Source organism: Balaenoptera ricei, chromosome 8 (genome assembly GCF_028023285.1).
Source record: "Balaenoptera ricei isolate mBalRic1 chromosome 8, mBalRic1.hap2, whole genome shotgun sequence".
NCBI classification, from domain to species: Eukaryota; Metazoa; Chordata; class Mammalia; order Artiodactyla; family Balaenopteridae; genus Balaenoptera; species Balaenoptera ricei.
This window is the reverse complement of record NC_082646.1, coordinates 65,268,368-65,286,195: the sequence shown is the minus strand read 5'-3', so window position 1 is coordinate 65,286,195 and position 17,828 is coordinate 65,268,368. Positions and strand designations below refer to the sequence as shown.

The 17,828-nt window shown below is 39.3% G+C and overlaps 1 protein-coding gene across 4 annotated transcripts in view; it reads right to left on the bottom strand.

The window, feature by feature from the left end:
- SYT9 (synaptotagmin 9) overlaps window positions 1–17,828 on the bottom strand; it is a 410,926-nt gene that overhangs the window by 56,351 nt on the left and 336,747 nt on the right. The gene's annotated exons all lie outside the window — the stretch shown is intronic.

The following is a 17,828-nucleotide window of genomic DNA, read 5'->3' as shown; positions in this document are numbered from 1 at the left end:
CAGCCAAAAATAAATTAATTAACTAAAAAAAAAAAAAACAAAAAAAACAAGTCTCAATTAAATATGAGAAGATTCAAAGTATATTTTCTGGTTGCAATGGAAATGAATTAGAAATCAATAACAAAAAGATATCTGCGAAATCTCTAAATATTTGGGAACTAAGTAACTTCTAAATAACCCATGGATCAAAAGGGAAATCAAAAGAGAAATTAGAAAGTATTTCGAACTAAACTGAAATGAAAAAACAACAAAAATTTGTGGATACAGCTAAAGTAGTACTCAGAGGGAAATTTATACCACTAAAATGCTTATATTACACAAGGAGAAAAGTGTCAATTCACTGACCACCGCTTCCACTTCAAGAACCCAGCAAATAAAACAAATTAAAAGCAAAATAAGCAGAAGAAAGGAAATAATAAATATTAGATAGAATAATGTAAAGATGTATATTTTAAATCATAGAGTAGCCACCTAAAGAACCAATAAGTACATGTAATCAGCCATTACTGGAGATAAACTGTAACCATAAAAATACTCAATTCAAAAAAAGGCAGGAAATAAAGAAGAAAAAAAGAAAGAAAGTACAGGTGGAACAAATAGAAAAGACAGATTTAAACACTACCATATTGATAATTACTTTAAATGTATATACCTGATAACTTCAATTGAAAGGACATAAATTTTCTGATAGGATCATAAAGCAAGACCCAACTACATATGCTGTCAACAGGAAATCCACTTAAAATATCATGAGAGGGGACTTCCCTGGTGGTGCAGTGGTTAAGACTCCACGCTCCCAGTGCAGGGGGCCCAGGTTCAATCCTTGGTCCAGGAACTAGAGCCCACATGCATGCCGCAACTAAGAGTTCACACGCCACAACTAAGGAGCCCGGGAACCGCAACTAAGGAGCCCGTCGGCCGCAATTAAGGAGCCCACGTGCCCAACTAAGGAGCTGGTGAGCTGCGACTAAGGAGCCTGCCTGCCTCAACTAAGACCCGGTGCAACCAAATAAATAAATTAACTAAAAAAAATATCACGACAAAGATAGGTTTAAAGGTGGAAAAAATTAGGCCATGTAAACAAACCTCGAGTGGATATATTAATATCAAGAAGATTTCAGAGCAAGGAATATTACCAGGGAGGAAGGGAATATTTCATTGACAAAGGCTAAAATCATCAAGAGGGCATAATCTTAAATGCGTATGTTTCTAATAACAGAACTTCAAAATATATTAAACAAATCTGATGGAATTAAGAGAAGAAATAGGCAAACCCACAAGTGGAGTTAAGAGATTCCAACACTGCTCTATCGGTAATTCATTGAACAAGGAAGCAGAAAAGAAGTAAGGATATAAAAGACTTGAACAGTATTATTGACCAACCTGATGTAATTGATATTTACTCTACCTATTAATACTCCGTCAAACAACAGCAAAATGCACATTCTTTTCAAATATACACTAAACATTCAGCAAGATAAATCATATTCTGGGTCATTAAAAAATTCTCATTAAATCCAAAATGAATGAAATCATACAAAGTATGTTCTTTAACGATAATAAAATTAAAGTAGAATTCAGTCATAGATATCTGGAAAATCTCCAAATATTTGAAAATTAAACAATACTTTTCTAAATTACCTATAGATCAAAGAAAAAAATCATAAGGGATATTAAAGATTATTTTGAACCAAATGGTAGTGGTTACATGACTATATACATGTGACAAAACTTGTACACTTAAAATTTCTTAATTTTATTGTATGTAAATTAATGGGGATTAAAAAATTCTGAAAAGACATTTTACAGAGGACTGTATTTTTTTTTTTAGAAATTCACGTTCTTTTATTTATTTATTTATTTATTTATGACTGTGTTGAGTCTTCGTTTCTGTGCGAGGGCTTTCTCTAGTTGCGGCAAGTGGGGACCACTCTTCATCGCGGTGCGCGGGCCTCTCACCATCGCGGCCTCTCTTGTTGCGGAGCACAGGCTCCAGACGCGCAGGCTCAGCAATTGTGGCTCACGGGCCCAGTTGCTCCGTGGCATGTGGGATCTTCCCAGACCAGGGCTCGAACCCGTGTCCCCTGCATTGGCAGGCAGATTCTCAACCACTGCGCCACCAGGGAAGCCCAGAGGACTGTATTTTTGTCTTCTAGTTTTACTGTCCTGAATTCAGAGACTATGTCTTGATGGTTTTAACCATTGAAAAAATTATCCTATCCTATCCCATTCATTTGTGCTCAAATATGTCTGAAAATAATGCCTATGCTCTATTTGTTGGGGACATATTTCTATATGTCTATTAAATCAAGCTTGTTAATTTTGTATCCAAATCTTCTTCCTCTTGGAATTTATTATGATTTTGTCCTTTAAAATATGGTTTCTTCCCATTCTACTGTTTCACAGCCAAATTATTAGCAAACATTTAAACTATGGTTAAAATATTTATTTCTCTGCTCACTGCAGTTTCATAAAACCCATATCATCCCCCACTCTTAGATACATTTTTCATTTTCCTTGTGTATGTCCTTGAGTACTGTTTTTCCAGTGAGGGTTCACAGGTAGTTAAAGTAATCTCTATTATGCTCTAATTCTTTCTTTTTTTGTAAATTTATTTATTTATTTATTTATTTTTGGCTGCGTTGGGTCTTTGTTGCTATGTGCAGGCTTCCTCTAGTTGTGTCAAGAGGGGGCTACTCTTCATTGTGGTGCGCGGGCTTCTCATTGCAGTGGCTTCTCTTGCTGCAGAGCATGGGCTCTAGGCACGTGGGCTTCCGTAGTTGTGGCATGTGGGCTCAGTAGTTGTGGCTCATGGGCTCTAGAGCGCAGGCTCAGTAGTTGTGGTGCACGGGCTTAGTTGCTCCGTGGCATGTGGGATCTTCCTGGACCAGGGCTCAAACCTGTGTCCTCTGCATTGGCAGGCAGATTCTTACCACCAGGGAAGTCCCTGTGCTCTAATTCTTTAAAGAAAGTTAGCTGGGCACAGAATTTAGGTTAAAATTACTTTACCTTAGAATCTTTTATTTTGTCACAATATATTCTAGTACTTCATGTTCCAGCTAGGGTGTCTGATGCCATTCTTTTGCAGATTTTTTTCCCTCAAGGAGGTTTTAAGATTGTCTCTTTGTACTTTTACTTTGTACTTGTACCTTCTGAAATTTCCCCGAAAGGTACTGATATCTTGTTTTCACTGATTTTGCTTGGTCCTCAGTGATTGATGTTAATTGGAATGTTTTTTCTCTTGCTTTAATCTCTTTTTCTCCAGTGATCAGTTGATCTGTTTGTTTACTTTGGACCTTCTCTTTCATGATGTTGGTTTTCTAGGACATCCCTAATTGTCTTTATTTATAACTGAAGGGTCAAAGCAAAAGTCTTTTACAGCTCATCATTTTGTGAGGAGCCTCATGAGGGAGTGGAGGCAATCTCATATTTTCATCTGATATATATAACTGGACGTTCTGAAGAATTATTCTTTAATACTACTTGCATGATATTAACATCGTCAAAATTATTGAACTTTGGTTTTATAGTAGGTTACAAAACTTAGGCAAAGAGAATCATTATCAACAGACTTTTGATACCCCAGTCTCCTCAATATTTTCTGAGTACCACTGTACTGGGTGGTCCTCAAGACCACCCTCAGGTCTGATGATTCATGAGAAGGACGCATAGGACCCAAAAAAGCTGTTCTACTCATAGTTACGGTTTATTACAATAAAAGGACACAGATTTAAATCAGCAAAGAAAAAAAATTACATAGGGTGGAGTCCAGGAGAAACCAGGCATGAGTTTCCAACTGCCCTTTTCCAGTGGAGTCACACAGACAGCACTTAGTTCTCCCAGCAGTGATGTGTGACAACATGTACAAAGTATCACCAACCAGGGAAGCTCACCTAAACCTTGATGCCCAAGGTTCTTACTGTGCGTGGTACCGGGTACCCACATGACTAACCTTAGCTGGTCAGTCTTTACTCCCTTCATCAGAGGGGGATCAGCATAGCCCAAAGCCCTAGATGAACAAAAACAAGTGTCCATCATAAATCACACCATTAGCAAAAAATATTTGGTGTGGTCCAAGGTCTGTTTTACAAAGAACTCCTATCAGTCAGGATATTCTAAGGGCTTAGAGGTTACCTTTCAGTCAAGGACTAGTCCTTTCTTTGGAATGTGCAGGGTAGGGTCTAGGCACCCCAAGCTTGCTGAGTCAATCCTTTACTATACATACACCATGCTCTTATTTCAGCTTGCCTTTTCACACACATTTTCCTGTACTGAAAAGGGGAGAAGTGGTTGTGGTCCATACACTTGTGCACCTAACCATCACACATTCTCACACAGAGGTAAACAGTTGATGTCATAGAAGACATCCGGAAGGAGGTTAGTTAACTGCAGGGCGTGGCAGACATGTTAGATAGGATGAGAGCTGACCATAATGCAATTAAGCTAGAACTCTGTAATAAAAAGATAACTAGAGGGTTTCTATATGTTTGGAAACTAAGAAATACACTTCCAAATAAACCGTGGTTCCAAATAAAAATCACAATGAAAGTTAGAAATATATTGAACTGGATGATAATAAAAATTATACATTTCAAAATATGTGGAATGCTGTGATATTGTGATTTATAGTAAGAAATATATATATTTGGTTTTCTTCCCTTTTCCTGACACAGGGTTCCTGACACCCTTGTAAATTCCTAAGTGATAAGAGTACTAGGAGCATCTTTTGTTCCAGTGAGGCAACTGATGGGGTGCTCCTTGATGGCTTCTGGATGGGAACTGGTCACCAAAAAGACCAAGCCATGATTAGAAGCTTGAAATTTTCAGCACCAGCCCCCATTCTCCAGAGATGGGAGAGGGCTGGAAATGAAGTTAATAATTGACCATGCCTACATGAGAAAGCCCCCATAAAATATCAAAGTATTGGTTCCAAAGAGCTTCCAGGTTGGTGAACACATCCATGTACCAGGAAGGTGACACATCCGCAACTCCATGGAGACAGAAGCTCCTGTGCTCAGGACCCTCCCAGACCTCACCCTACGTATCTCTGTTCATCTGTATCCTTTATCACATCTTTTAATAGACTGGTAAAGCAAGTAAATGTTTCCCTGAGTTCTGTGAGCTGTTCTGGCAAATAATCGAATCCAAGGAGGAGGTCATGGGAACCTCTGATCTGTAGCCAAGTTGGACAGAAATTGTGGGTAACCTGGGGACCTGCTACTTGTGACTGGCATCTGAAGCCAGGGGCAGTGTCATGGGACTGAGTCCTTAATAAGGTAGATAGTGTCAGAATTGCAGGACACCCAGCTGGTCTCGCAGAATTGCTTGGTATAGGAATAACCCCAACATGTTTGGTGTCAGAAGTGCTGTGAGTGTGGTAGCAGTATGAGAGTAAAAGAGAAACACACAGGACCCACACAAATGCTTAAAAATCAGATTAAGGGAAAAACTTTTTAGCTTTAAACACATAGCATGGAACAAAATAAGGCTGATTAACAGTGATCAAAGCATCTGTCTAAAGAACTTGGAAAAAGAACAACAAATTAAACCCAAAGTAAGTAGAAGGAAGGAAATAATAAATTTAAGAGCAGAAATTAATGAAATAGAAAACAAATATATTAAAGTAAATCAATGAAGCCAAAAGTTAGCTTTGGAAAGGCTAAATAAAAACTGCTAAGCTTTGTTAAAACAGATAAAAAAGAGGGGGCAAGAGAGAAAAGGCAAAAATAACCATGTCATTGTTGAAATGCAACACAACTATGGATCTTTACTAAAAGCATTAAAAAGAGAATAAAAAGATTTTATAAACAACTTTACGCCCACAGATGTTAAAAATTAGACACAATGTACACGTTTTTCAAAACACAAAACATAAAATCTATATAAGAAGAATTAAAGACTCCAAATTTCTATGGCTCATTAAAAAAATTGAATCTGTAATTAAACACCTCACCATAAAGAAAATTTCTGGCTCAGTTGGGTTCACTGGTGAATTCTATTAAAGTTTTATGGAAAAAATACAGCCAATATTATGCAAACACTTTTAGAAAAGAGAAAAAGAGGGAATACACCCCAATTTATTTTTTGAAGATATCATATTTTGGGTACCAAAATTGGAGGCAGCCATTACAAGAAAGGCAAATTACAGACCAATTTCACTCATGAAGTGAGATTTTTAAAAAACTGAACAAAATATTAGAAAACTGAATGCAGAAAAACATGAAAATGATAATTATTACTCTCATATGTTTTATCTCAAGTTCATAAGGTTAATTTAACATATGAAGTTTTAAAAATATAATTGCCCATAGTAACATAATAAAGAGGAAAAGTCATATAATTATCTAAGTGAATGTAGAAAAATACGATAAAAATCAAGCATCTATTTATGAAAAGAGTTTTTAACAAACCAGATATGGAAGAGGAATTTGCTTACCTGATGGAGGGCCTCTAAAAACAAGGCTGCAGCATTGGTGTACGTACTGGTGAAATGTGAAAAGCTTCCCAATTAACATAAGAAATAAGACACATTACTACTTCTATTCTACACTGTACTTGAGGTCCTAGCTAGGGAAATAAGGTATGAAAAAGAAATAAAAGCTATAAAGTTTTGACATGAAGAATTCATTCTGTCATTTATTGTTAGATGATGCTCTGTGTAAAGAAATTTTTAAAAACCTGGGAAATTCCCTGGAGGTCCAGTGGTTAGGACTCTGCACTTTCACTGCCAAGGGCCTGGGTTCAATCCCTGGCCGGGGAACTAAGATCCCACAAGCCGTGCGGTGTGGCAAAAAAAAAAAAAAAGAAAGAAAAAGAAAAGAAAAGAAAATTTAAAAACCTACAGATAAATTATTAGAATTAATAAGCATGTTTCTTGATGATTGGTAGATTGATGGATATGAGATAAGTAAAAAAAATAGATTTCATTTCTATATACCAGAAAAAACAGGTTAAAAAAAAAATAGAAAAAAACCCTCACTTAAAATAGCGTCAGAAAACAACAAAACCTTGGAATAAATTTACCCCAAAATGTCCACTATTTCTTTATAGAAAAAAGATAAAGCATTATTTAGTAAAGTTAAGGAAGGTCTAAATAAATGAAGAGATATACCATGTTCACAGATTGGAAGAACTCAATATTATACAGATATTCTCCAAACTGATCTACAGGCTAAATGTAATTCCAATCAGATTACAATTTGACAAACTGATTTTAAATTTAATTTGGACATGCAAAGTGCCAAGAGCAGTCAAGATTCTCTTGAAGAAGAACAAATTGGGAGATCTTACTCTACTGGATAGGAAAACTTAACTAGAATGCTGCTGGACTAGTGTAGTATTTGTGTGGGCAAATAAGCCCATGGAGTTGTATAGAGAGCTCAGAAACTGACTCATGCATGTATGGACATTTGTCTTATGTACCGATTCTCTTCATTTGCCTCTCCACCCACTCCCTGCTCTATGCCCTTAAAGGCTGTCCTCTACAGAAAGAAATAAAATCTGATGTATTTATTAAGAGACTTAAACATCTGACAGAATTTGGGACAAGTTACTGATAGGCACATGAACATACACACCCACACACAGCAAATAAAACCAAGATAACTCATTTGTTGGTTCTTCATTCAGCAAACATTGGTGGAATGCAATTATTTGCCAGGTACTCTTCGGGGTGCTGGGAATCCATCAGCAAACCACAGGCAAAAGTCATTTGCCATCGTGAGTCATATTTCTTATGTGTGAAGCTTGATAATGAGCAAAATAAATTATATACAGACACACACACGTATATATACACATACACATAAATACACATATAATAACACATGTATAATAAAATACAGAGAAGAAAAGAGTCGAGAAGAGGGATTAAGTAGTGTTGAGGAGTTAAATAAAATGTTAAGTGGGGAAGGCTTCACAAGAGAGTGCCTTTTTGAGTGAGGACCTGGAGAAACAAGGTGAGAAAGCCAGTAATGGCGGCTAACTGGAGGAGATTCCATGCAGACCAAGGAGCAAGTGCAGATGCCCTGAGGTGGGAGTGTACCTGCTATGTCTGCGGAAGGGAAAGGAGATAGTGAGAAAGGCAGAGAGTAACAATGGTCAGGTCACAGAGGTTGTGAGGGACCAGATCATTCAGGTTATCAAAAGAATTTTGGCTTATGCTCTGAGTGGGAATGGAAGTCATTAAAAGGATTGAAGCAGTAAAGTAGCACAGTGTGACTAACAGGATCACTCAGGTTCCTGTGTTGAGAATAGTCTGAGGGGACAAGGGTAGCAGCAGGGCCATCAGTTAGGAGATTACTGCAACGAACCTTGTGAGAGGTGATGTGGTTTGGTCCAGAGAAAGCAGTGGTGAGAGGTCATCAAATTTTGAAGATGAAACAATAGGATTTTCTAATAGATTAAATGATAGAAAGAGAGTAGTCAAGGATGATTCCAGTATATTTGGCCTGAGTTAACAAAAAGGTGGAACTGCCATTAACCCTCATTTCTAAATGGTGAGGGAGAAGGCACTGGGCTATGGGAGAGACCAAGAACTCAGTTCTGCATACGTTATATGTACAATCCAAATGGGGATGTCAGGTAGCCAATTAGATATGAGTATGGAGATCAGGGGGAAGAGCCAGGCTAGAGATACAAATGACCAACTCCTGGGGGAACAAAGAATGTAATCACACTACATGGTTCAGCTATAAACTAAGTTTACGCAATAATGATATAGATATGAATAACTATCTCTACAAATTTATGATATTACTATTTTGAGAAGATGGAGGAGGATAGAGTGTGTATGTTTGTGCAGTGCAATGAGCTAAATCTTCAATTTCCACAATAAAATTAAATAGAAATCTAAAACTAAAAATAAATAAAATAGATCATTGAAAAAATATGGAGGTATATTTTGAAATAAACAGTTGAAAGTATGTGCTTGTAAGAGTGGGAATTGAGGCTGGGGGTATAAAACATAAAGAGGACTTGTTATTTAAAAGCCCTGAAACCTGGACATATAGTACAACAGAATGAAGCTCAGTTCAAGTCTTAGTGCCTCCCTATTATTAATGCAACCTTAGATAAGCTACATAATTTCTCAGTTTCTCAGTTCTCTGCTCTCAGTTTCCTCATTTGGAAACTAGAATTAATATCTAAAGCCTAGGGCTGTTAAAAAGATTAAATGAGAAAACCTGCATCTGCAGTAAATATGAGGTGGCTGTTACTATTACAATTGATTACATGTTTCTCACTCTCACTGGCCTCTGTACTCTTCCAGGGGAAGTCCCATTTATCCATCTCTCCTAGTGGCTGACACTTAGGAGTAGCTTAGTCAGTATTTCTTGAACTGATGCACAAATGAAGAGGAGGTGCAAGGGCTCTTGGACATCTGCTGCAGCCCCAGTAGCCTAGCTTCCTCGAGACTTTGGGTCAAATGTCCAGGAAGCAACCAAGCTATGGGACATTTGGTCACCACCCACCCTGATATTCCCCAGCACTACTGACTCACTGAGAAATCCTGTTCTCACAGAGACTCTTACAGAAACAAAATCCCTTGCAAGATAAAGCAGCAAGAAATCATTATTTATCAAGTGGAGAGGAAATCCCAGTTGCAGCATTTCCCTTAAGTGTCATTAATTCTCACTGTAACAATTACACTGATGGCCCAAACCTGGCCCACCTGTAACATGGGAGCTGGTAACGATTTGGTCGCTCAGTTTTCCCAGAAACTCCAACTATATTCCTGATGCTTGCCCCAGACATGACAAAATTGGCAAAAACACCTCTTTTCAGTGACAGATCCTACCAATAATTAGCATGCACTGTTAAAGTAACTGTTGATTGCACTTTATTTATAGATATTAACATGATTAATTGCACTGGAAGTGTTCCTGGAGGATGACATTCTCTGAGCCGGTGCTGGGGCACGAGTGAACCCCTCAGCCCTCACAGGGGACTGCGAGAGGACTGCCATCAGCTCACTCCTTTCCCTTTTCTGAATCACTCCCTCAAATGATTCTAGATCTAATTCCATAGGACTGGCCCTACATTAGAAAGTATTACTCTGACTAATGATGTGCTCACCTAGGAATGGACAGGAGAATAACATCCCATACATGTAAAGCACTTTACGGCTGACCAAAAAGATAGTGATTCACATCACTATCTTATCTGATCTTACCCAGTTCCCTGGCTTAAAATGCCACTTACGTATGGACAACTCCAACATTTATATCTTCAACCCAGCCTCTTCCCTGCATTATAAACTCATATACCCAAGTGCTTTCTTTAGATGTCTAGTTAACTGTCTAATAGGCATCTCAATCTTAGTATCTCAAAAATGGAGCTGATTTCCTTCTCCTGCCCCCGGACTTCCTACCCGTCTTTTTCATCTCAGTTTGGTAAACACATCTTCCCAGAAGCTCCCCAAATCTGGTAGTCATCAAATTTACACTCCTCCTCTTCTCTTACCCTCCCACATCTGCAAGTCATGTTATTTTTCCCTTCAAAAATATCTAGAGTCTGTCCAATTTTCTCCATCTCTATGCTGCTACCCTATTCCAAAATACCATCACCCCTCTCATGTAACTCCTGCAGAACCATGAAGACAAAAGGAGAAGCGAGTCCATGAGTCAGGATGGCTGCTATGATATCCCTGCTTGCTTACATATCTTCATGCTTCATGCCCTGCAACATGACTGAGTCTGGGATTCCCAGTCTGGACTGGTGCACTGGTGAGGACTCAGAGGAGTGGTTCCACCTGTGGAGGGGACATCGTGCACGGTTCCTGACCTCCCCACATGATTGGGGCTTCCCCTCAGAGGCTTCTAAGAGTATGACCTACGGGCTGGAGAGCTCCCACACAACTGTACTACACAAGGAGCCGGCGGCTGTATCCTAGAATGGCAAAGGCAGATAGGATTGATGATAATAATAACACAAAGAAGAGGGAATTTCCTGGCGGTCCAATGGTTAGGGCTCCGTGCTCTCACTGCTGAGGGCCCGGGTTCAATCCCTGGTCGGGGAACTAAGATCCCACAAACCGTGCAGTGCAGCAAAAACAAACAACAACAACAACAAAAAAAGCTACAAAGAAGAACTTAATGGTAATAAGAATGATAACAGCTCAATCTGAGCAACTTCTTTGCCTTCCTGTAAAAAAGAAGTGGCTTTGGCTGGTCTTGAATGACAGGACGGCTGGTTTTACCCTGCTGAGATTTGAGCATTTCATATTTCAAAACACTACCCAACACAGCCAGGGAAGAAGTGGTGCCCTTGGCAGACACGCTCTTCTGTGATATACTCAGCCAACCATGTCTCACCGAGGGCTTTCTCGGTGCTCAGCTTTTCTTAGCACTAGACGGTAAAGGGAAAGCTTGGCGACTGGCTTGTGCCCCATAGGAACTGACCGCCTAGGATGACAGGCAGCGCTTCACCACAGGCTGTGGTCAGGGCCTTACCAGGCAGGCAAAGAGGAAGAACACAGACCCAAGAGTAGAGGGCTGTGCCCTTTTCCTGGGAAAGTAAGTTTGCTGCTCATCTCAGAAATGGTATCAGGATTAATTATTTTAAAAGTATTGTTCCGAAGGCCCTAAAAACATCCGTGAGTCTTCATGGGTTCATTAAAAGCAGGTGATAATAGACTAACATCACTTCTTTTTTTGATTTGGGTTATTTGACTCACATATCATGGCACTCTTGTAGGTGCAGTAAATGTGGACCTCGGCCCAGCATCTGGTAAGCTCTCTCCTCATCTCCTCATAGATGATCTGGATAAATTTAGGCTAGATGACAGTAAAACATGGCAAATTCATATCCAGTTGGACAACCATACGTAAAGGTGCTGACTATGATTCAACAACTTGGGTATTATCCAGTTCTGTGACTTTATCAATAACTTAGAAGAAGACAGAATTTGAGCATGACACAGTAGGCATAATGAGTACACTGGACTCCAGAATCAAGATCCATAAAAATCCTGACAGGTAGGTGAGATGGCTAAAGCCTAACAATATGTATTTATCAAGATCGATTATTTCAGTGCCTAAAAAGTCAATAGTGCAACCTCTGAAGTAGATGCAACCTAACACATGTGAAAGCAAAAGGCTTTATGGTTTAATCTTGTTTTGAATCAAAATGTGATATAGCTACCAGAAACTAATTTTGCTTTAGGCTGCATCGATAGAGATACAGTCTAGGGAGGGAGGTTATACACCAGCCACAGCACACCCGAAACCTGAATTCTGTTCTGGGCATCTCCATTTTAGAGATATGTAATGACCTGGAAGATGGTGAGAAGGGCGACCACCATGGGATTACATGAGGAACGATGAGGAACTGTTAAGCTTTCTGGAAAATATTCAAGAAAGATGAGATTCTTGTCAGCACATATTTGAAGTGGGGTCACATAGAAGAGGGACTAAACTTGTTCTTAATGTTTCCAAGGTTTAGAACCAGGGCCAACAAGGGGAAGACATAGGAAGACATAGAATATTCTCCTCTATCACAGTCCACAGTCTGTTTGTCTCTGAAGGAGGCAAATTCCCTGTCTGTTCAGCTGGTGTCTCTGCTTTAGAGAGGAACGGAGTGGTTGGAAAATGTAAAGCCTTTCCCGGCCCTGACATGCTGCAGTTCCCTGATCTCAGACATCAGCTGGTAGGCAAGAGGAGACAATCAAGTTCTGGAGCAAGGCAACTGTGTTGTCAGAACTGTGATGAAGGAGATAGGATTTGGTGGCGTGTGCAACTGTGTTTGAGGGGAACATGTGGAGAGACTAGGAGGTCAGAAATGGTGAGGGCTGTTGACTAAAAATGCTTAATTCAGCACCTTAGGAACATGCATACTTTAAAAGGAGACATGGAAAACAGGAGGTGAATTCCAAATCTTGGTGCAACAAGCACAAGAATTTTGCGTATCAGAGTCTTGCTGAGACTTCTTCTTCTTCCTCAACACGCTGCCCTAATAAATTCTTCTAGATTCACACATGATTTTTTTCATACTCCTATTTTCCCAGGGAGCATGTCTTGTTAAATACTGCCTTCGGTGAAAACAAAGACAGCAAATTTCAAAAGTTAAAGGGCTACAGAAAAGGCTTTAGTATTTAATTTGAAGGTAAAATAATCTACTCTGAAAAGACATTTTATAGATCCATAAATCCTTAATAGAAAAAAAAAAGGAACTGGAGATGAAAATTTGTTCTTCTCTTAAGAAAAAATACCATTTGGGAATATGAGAGCACCCTTAGAAGCTTAGGCATTGTGTGTAGCTCCGGCTGCTACAATGCGTTTCACTGGCTTTCGAAGAAAAAAAACCATTAAGATGTGTTGGAAATAATTATGAATTCACCGGGCATTCTAAGCATCTTTGTCATCCTGAACATCTCCATCAAAACTAAGAATAGTTTAGGGGAGACAGGAGGATGAGATTTTCTAGGAAAGAGGCCCTCTAAAGAGAAGTATAACAGTCAGTGAATTAAACCAACAAGCTCAGTGGAATGAACAATCATAAAGAAAAACACATTAATTTTATTCTACCATGGATGGAGACCTGTTCCACAGGTAATCCCAGGACACAGGGCGTTTTTAATCTTTTATTGGAGACAAGTACTAGGATCCCACTTCTATTCTGTCCACATGAACTGTTCCTCCATCCCTATTACCACTCTTAGAGCTTAGTACATGGGTCACCAAGCCATTTCATTTGACCTCCAAAATGTGTCTTGATTACAACTCTTCCTATCTGCCTTAGTCTCTGAAAGATTACTTGGGGGTAATTCTACCTCTTCCAATCCATCCTTCACATAAACACAGATCTGACCATTTTGTTTCCTTGCTTAAATCCTTTAATAGATCCCAGATGCTTTTAGGTTCAAATGTGAACCTCTTAGCATATCCTATGAAAGACAACTTCTCCAGCCGTCGTCCTGTTATTTCTCCTACCTAACATGTCCAATTCTCCAATCAGTCTAAACTAGTCTTTACTCCCTACACATACCTTACCCTTTCATTCCTTTGTGTGCTGTTTCTTCTTCCTGAGCAACTCTGCTCACTTCTCTGCTGGAAAAATGGTTTTTTTGAGTCTTTGGAGACCCAGCTTACAAGTTATCCCTTCTGTGCAGCCTTCATGTCTCTCCAACCCTGTGCTCTCTGCTCTGGCAGCCCTTTGTCCACATTTCTATTACTACATGAAATTAGAGATATTTGTTTTAGACGATGAGGTGCTGAAGGCAGGAGCTATATTTTCTTCCTTTTGGCACTTTTATCTGGGGCCCTGGCCATTTCACAGAAGAGAACCCTGGGTCAGAGAGGTTAAGTAACCTTCCCAAGGTCACACAGCTAGCTAGTGCTGGAGCCACACCCCAAGCAGGCAGCTTGACTGCAGAGCCTACAGCACTCCCAAGTGGGGAGCCCTTGCATAGCTCAAGAGAATCTTAGGAGATGGGGAAGGGGATGGTGGCCAATGGTGGCCAAATTCTCTTTTTTGTGTGTGGTGGAGACTTGAGGAAGCTTGAAGTTGCTGAGCTGGGAACTACAAGCCTCCAGATCCTTCCCTTGGCCACACATTTCCACCCTCAGGACTGACCTTCTCACACCTTTCATCAGCAGGAACTTGCTTTTGCCTTTGCAGCTAGAGGGGAAAAGAGAAAAAAAAGAGAGCGAGAAGCTACCTTGACTGAACCCTATTTAAGAACTAGGTCAAATGGAGCTTTAGCAAAAGAGGGTCTGCCTTTCTTTCACACATAAGCATTAGACTGTTTCCCTCCAGGTCCACTAAAATTTTCTAATACTCTTTAGGGAAGTAAGAGATTTTGTTACAATAAAGGGTAGTGTAGGTGTAATCAGGGGGCATCTCAGATGCACTTCCAATAAAAACAATAGTAATAGTCTCCCTCTCTCTCTTTCTCTAAATATTAAACGAACTAAAAATACATGTAAAGATAGAGAACAGACTTGTGGTTGCCAAGGAGGAGGGAGGGCAGGGAGAGGGATGGACTGGGAGTTTGGGGTTATTAGATGCAAACTATTACACTTAGGATGGATAAACAACAAGGTCCTACTGTATAGCAAATGGAACTATATCCAATCTCCTGGGATAAACCATAATGGAAAAGAATATAAAAAAAGAATGTATATATGTGTATAACTGAGTCACTTTGCTGTACAGCATAAATTAGCACAACATTGTAAATCAACTATACTTCATAAAAAAAGAGTAAAAATAAATAAATAAAAATACATGGAAAGCATTTAGCACAGTGTCCGAAATATATGTGTTAACTCCTTATCTGTGTTGCTCCCATACTTCTTAGAGCAGTGCCTGGCATGGGGTAGGTCTATAAATATTAAATGCAATGCATCAATGAATGAATAGCAGTAGTCTCTACAGGAAGGGAAAGATAGACTGATCAGGGAGAACACAGAGCAAGGACTCCTCTCCATCATCTCAACCCACATTTGAAGATGCTCTTACATCCTGATCTACAAGCTGGATGGATACAGGAGACACACAGATACTAAAAGAATTTCCTACACATATACAATGGAATATTACTCAACCATTAAAAAGAATGAAATAATGCCATTTGCAGCAACATGGATTGACCTAGGGATTATCATACTAAGTGAAGTAAGTCAGACAGAGAAAGACAAATATCATATGATATCACTTACATGTGGAATCTAAAAAAAATGATACAAATGAACTTATTTACAAAACAGAAGCAGACTCACAGACTTCGAAAACAAACTTATGGTTACCAAAGGGGAAATGTGGCGGGGAGGTGTAAATTAGGAGTTTGGGATTAACATATACACATTACTATATATAAAATAGATAATCAACAAGGACCTACTGTACAGCACAGGGAACTCTACTCAATATTCTATAATAAGCTGTACGGGAAAAGAATCTGAAAAAAGAATGGATATATATAACTGAATCACTTTGCTGTACACCTGAAACTAACACAACATTATAAATCAACTATACTCCAATGTAAGATAAAAAATTAAATTTAATAAAAAAGGAATTTCCTAGGCTATGGAAAGAATTACACAGAAAAAAAGACAAATAAGATGTCGTTTTGAAAATGTATAGCCCTTGTTGCTACAGAAAGTGATCAGACACCAGCAGAGAAGTTGAACAACTTGTCCATGGTCACAAAATTCACCAGTGTCAAGAATGGGTCTTTCCACCTCTACGTGCTTTCTCTGGCCCTAAGTCTTCATTCAAAGGTGGCGGTTTTTAGAATGTGTCAAACAATCCTATTAGAATGTCAGAACAAACCTCCCACTCCAGCTCCCAGGATTCATCAGAGGGTCTGCAGCTTTCTCCTCCCAATGCTCCTTTTGAGACTCATAGGAATTTCTGGGAAGGCTAAGTCAACTGCTACAGAGAGTCTACTTCCTGGCAATGGCCCAAAGCCATTCCACGTGTTGGGATGATTTAGGTGACAAACCTGGGCACCAGGGCTGCCCTGATCATGTGAGGAATTCCCTGACTCCCTAGTGTCATGACTTATTCTATGTTGTGCAGGAATTCTCTCTTCTCTCAAAAGGCACAGTTCTCATTCACCTAGGATGAGAGCAAAGTCAGGGGAGAACCTGGGAATGTTTAAAAGAAGTCTTCCCTTTAAATTTATTCATTCACTTATTCATAAGTATTTGTTGAACATCTACCATGTAACAGGCACTACACTAGGTGCTGGGCATATAAGGAGGCAAAAAGGATAAGAACCCTTGCGGTAACAGAGTTTCCATTGTAGTTAACATTCTAGAACTCAGACAATAAACAAATTAAACAAGTAAACTATTTGGACGTTAAACAGTAAAATGTGTCGCCAAAAAATTACAGGGAGATAGGAGGTTGTGGAAGGAAATGCAATTTTAAATAGGATGGTCAGGGAAGAACTCAGAGATGACGACATTTAAAAGAAGACCTAAAGGAAGTGAGGCAGCAGGCATAGGGGTAGCTAGGGGAAGAGGTTCCGGCAGAGAAAATGGTGCTGAGGCGGGAGTGTCTGAACATCAGAAAGGAGGCTCCAGTGTAGCCGGAATGGAGAAAATGTTTGGGTCAGTAGTGGGAGATGAGGTCAGAGATAATGGAGGGAAGGGGTCCAAATCCTGGAGGACTCTGGCTTTTATTGTGATGACACGGGGTGTTATCAGAGGATTTGGGGCAAAAATAATAAGAATCAACCTAAAAGTCAAAGGGATTAGTCTAGCTTTTGTGTAGAGAACTTGCTGAGGGCAAAGTAGGATCAGGATAACCATGAAGAAGGCCGTTGCAATAAACTTGCAACCTATGCCATTCAAGCTTCAGTTGTTTTCAGTTAATTTCTTAAGATTGTCTTGGATTTTATAAGGTCTCCTTAATCATTAAGAAGTATTTCGGGCGATTGGGATTAACATGTATATACTGATGTGTATAAAATTGATGACTAATAAGAACCTGCTGTATAAAAAAATAAATAAAATTAAATTAAAAAATTTAAAAAAAAAGTATTTCAATTGGTTATTGCATTAGCCACTGCTTCCACTGTAGACCTGTTTTTGCTGTTCATCTAGTCAGATCCTATAACGTGTGTAGGATGTTCCTTTTGTTTAGGGAGGTTCACAATAGGGGCCTAACTGAATATTCTCCCCAGAAACTCTGGGATATCAAAGCAAAAGCCTCTAGGACAATCTAGAAAAATGTAAACAGAACGTTAAAAATGTTCATCAGGTAGTTGTTCCCTGAGGCCATGGGCCCCAATCACACCTGAACATAAGTATCTCCCTCCAGGGTCTCCAAAAGAGAAAAAGTGAAGGCTTCCCTAGCCTCCAGCTGCTTCCAGACAT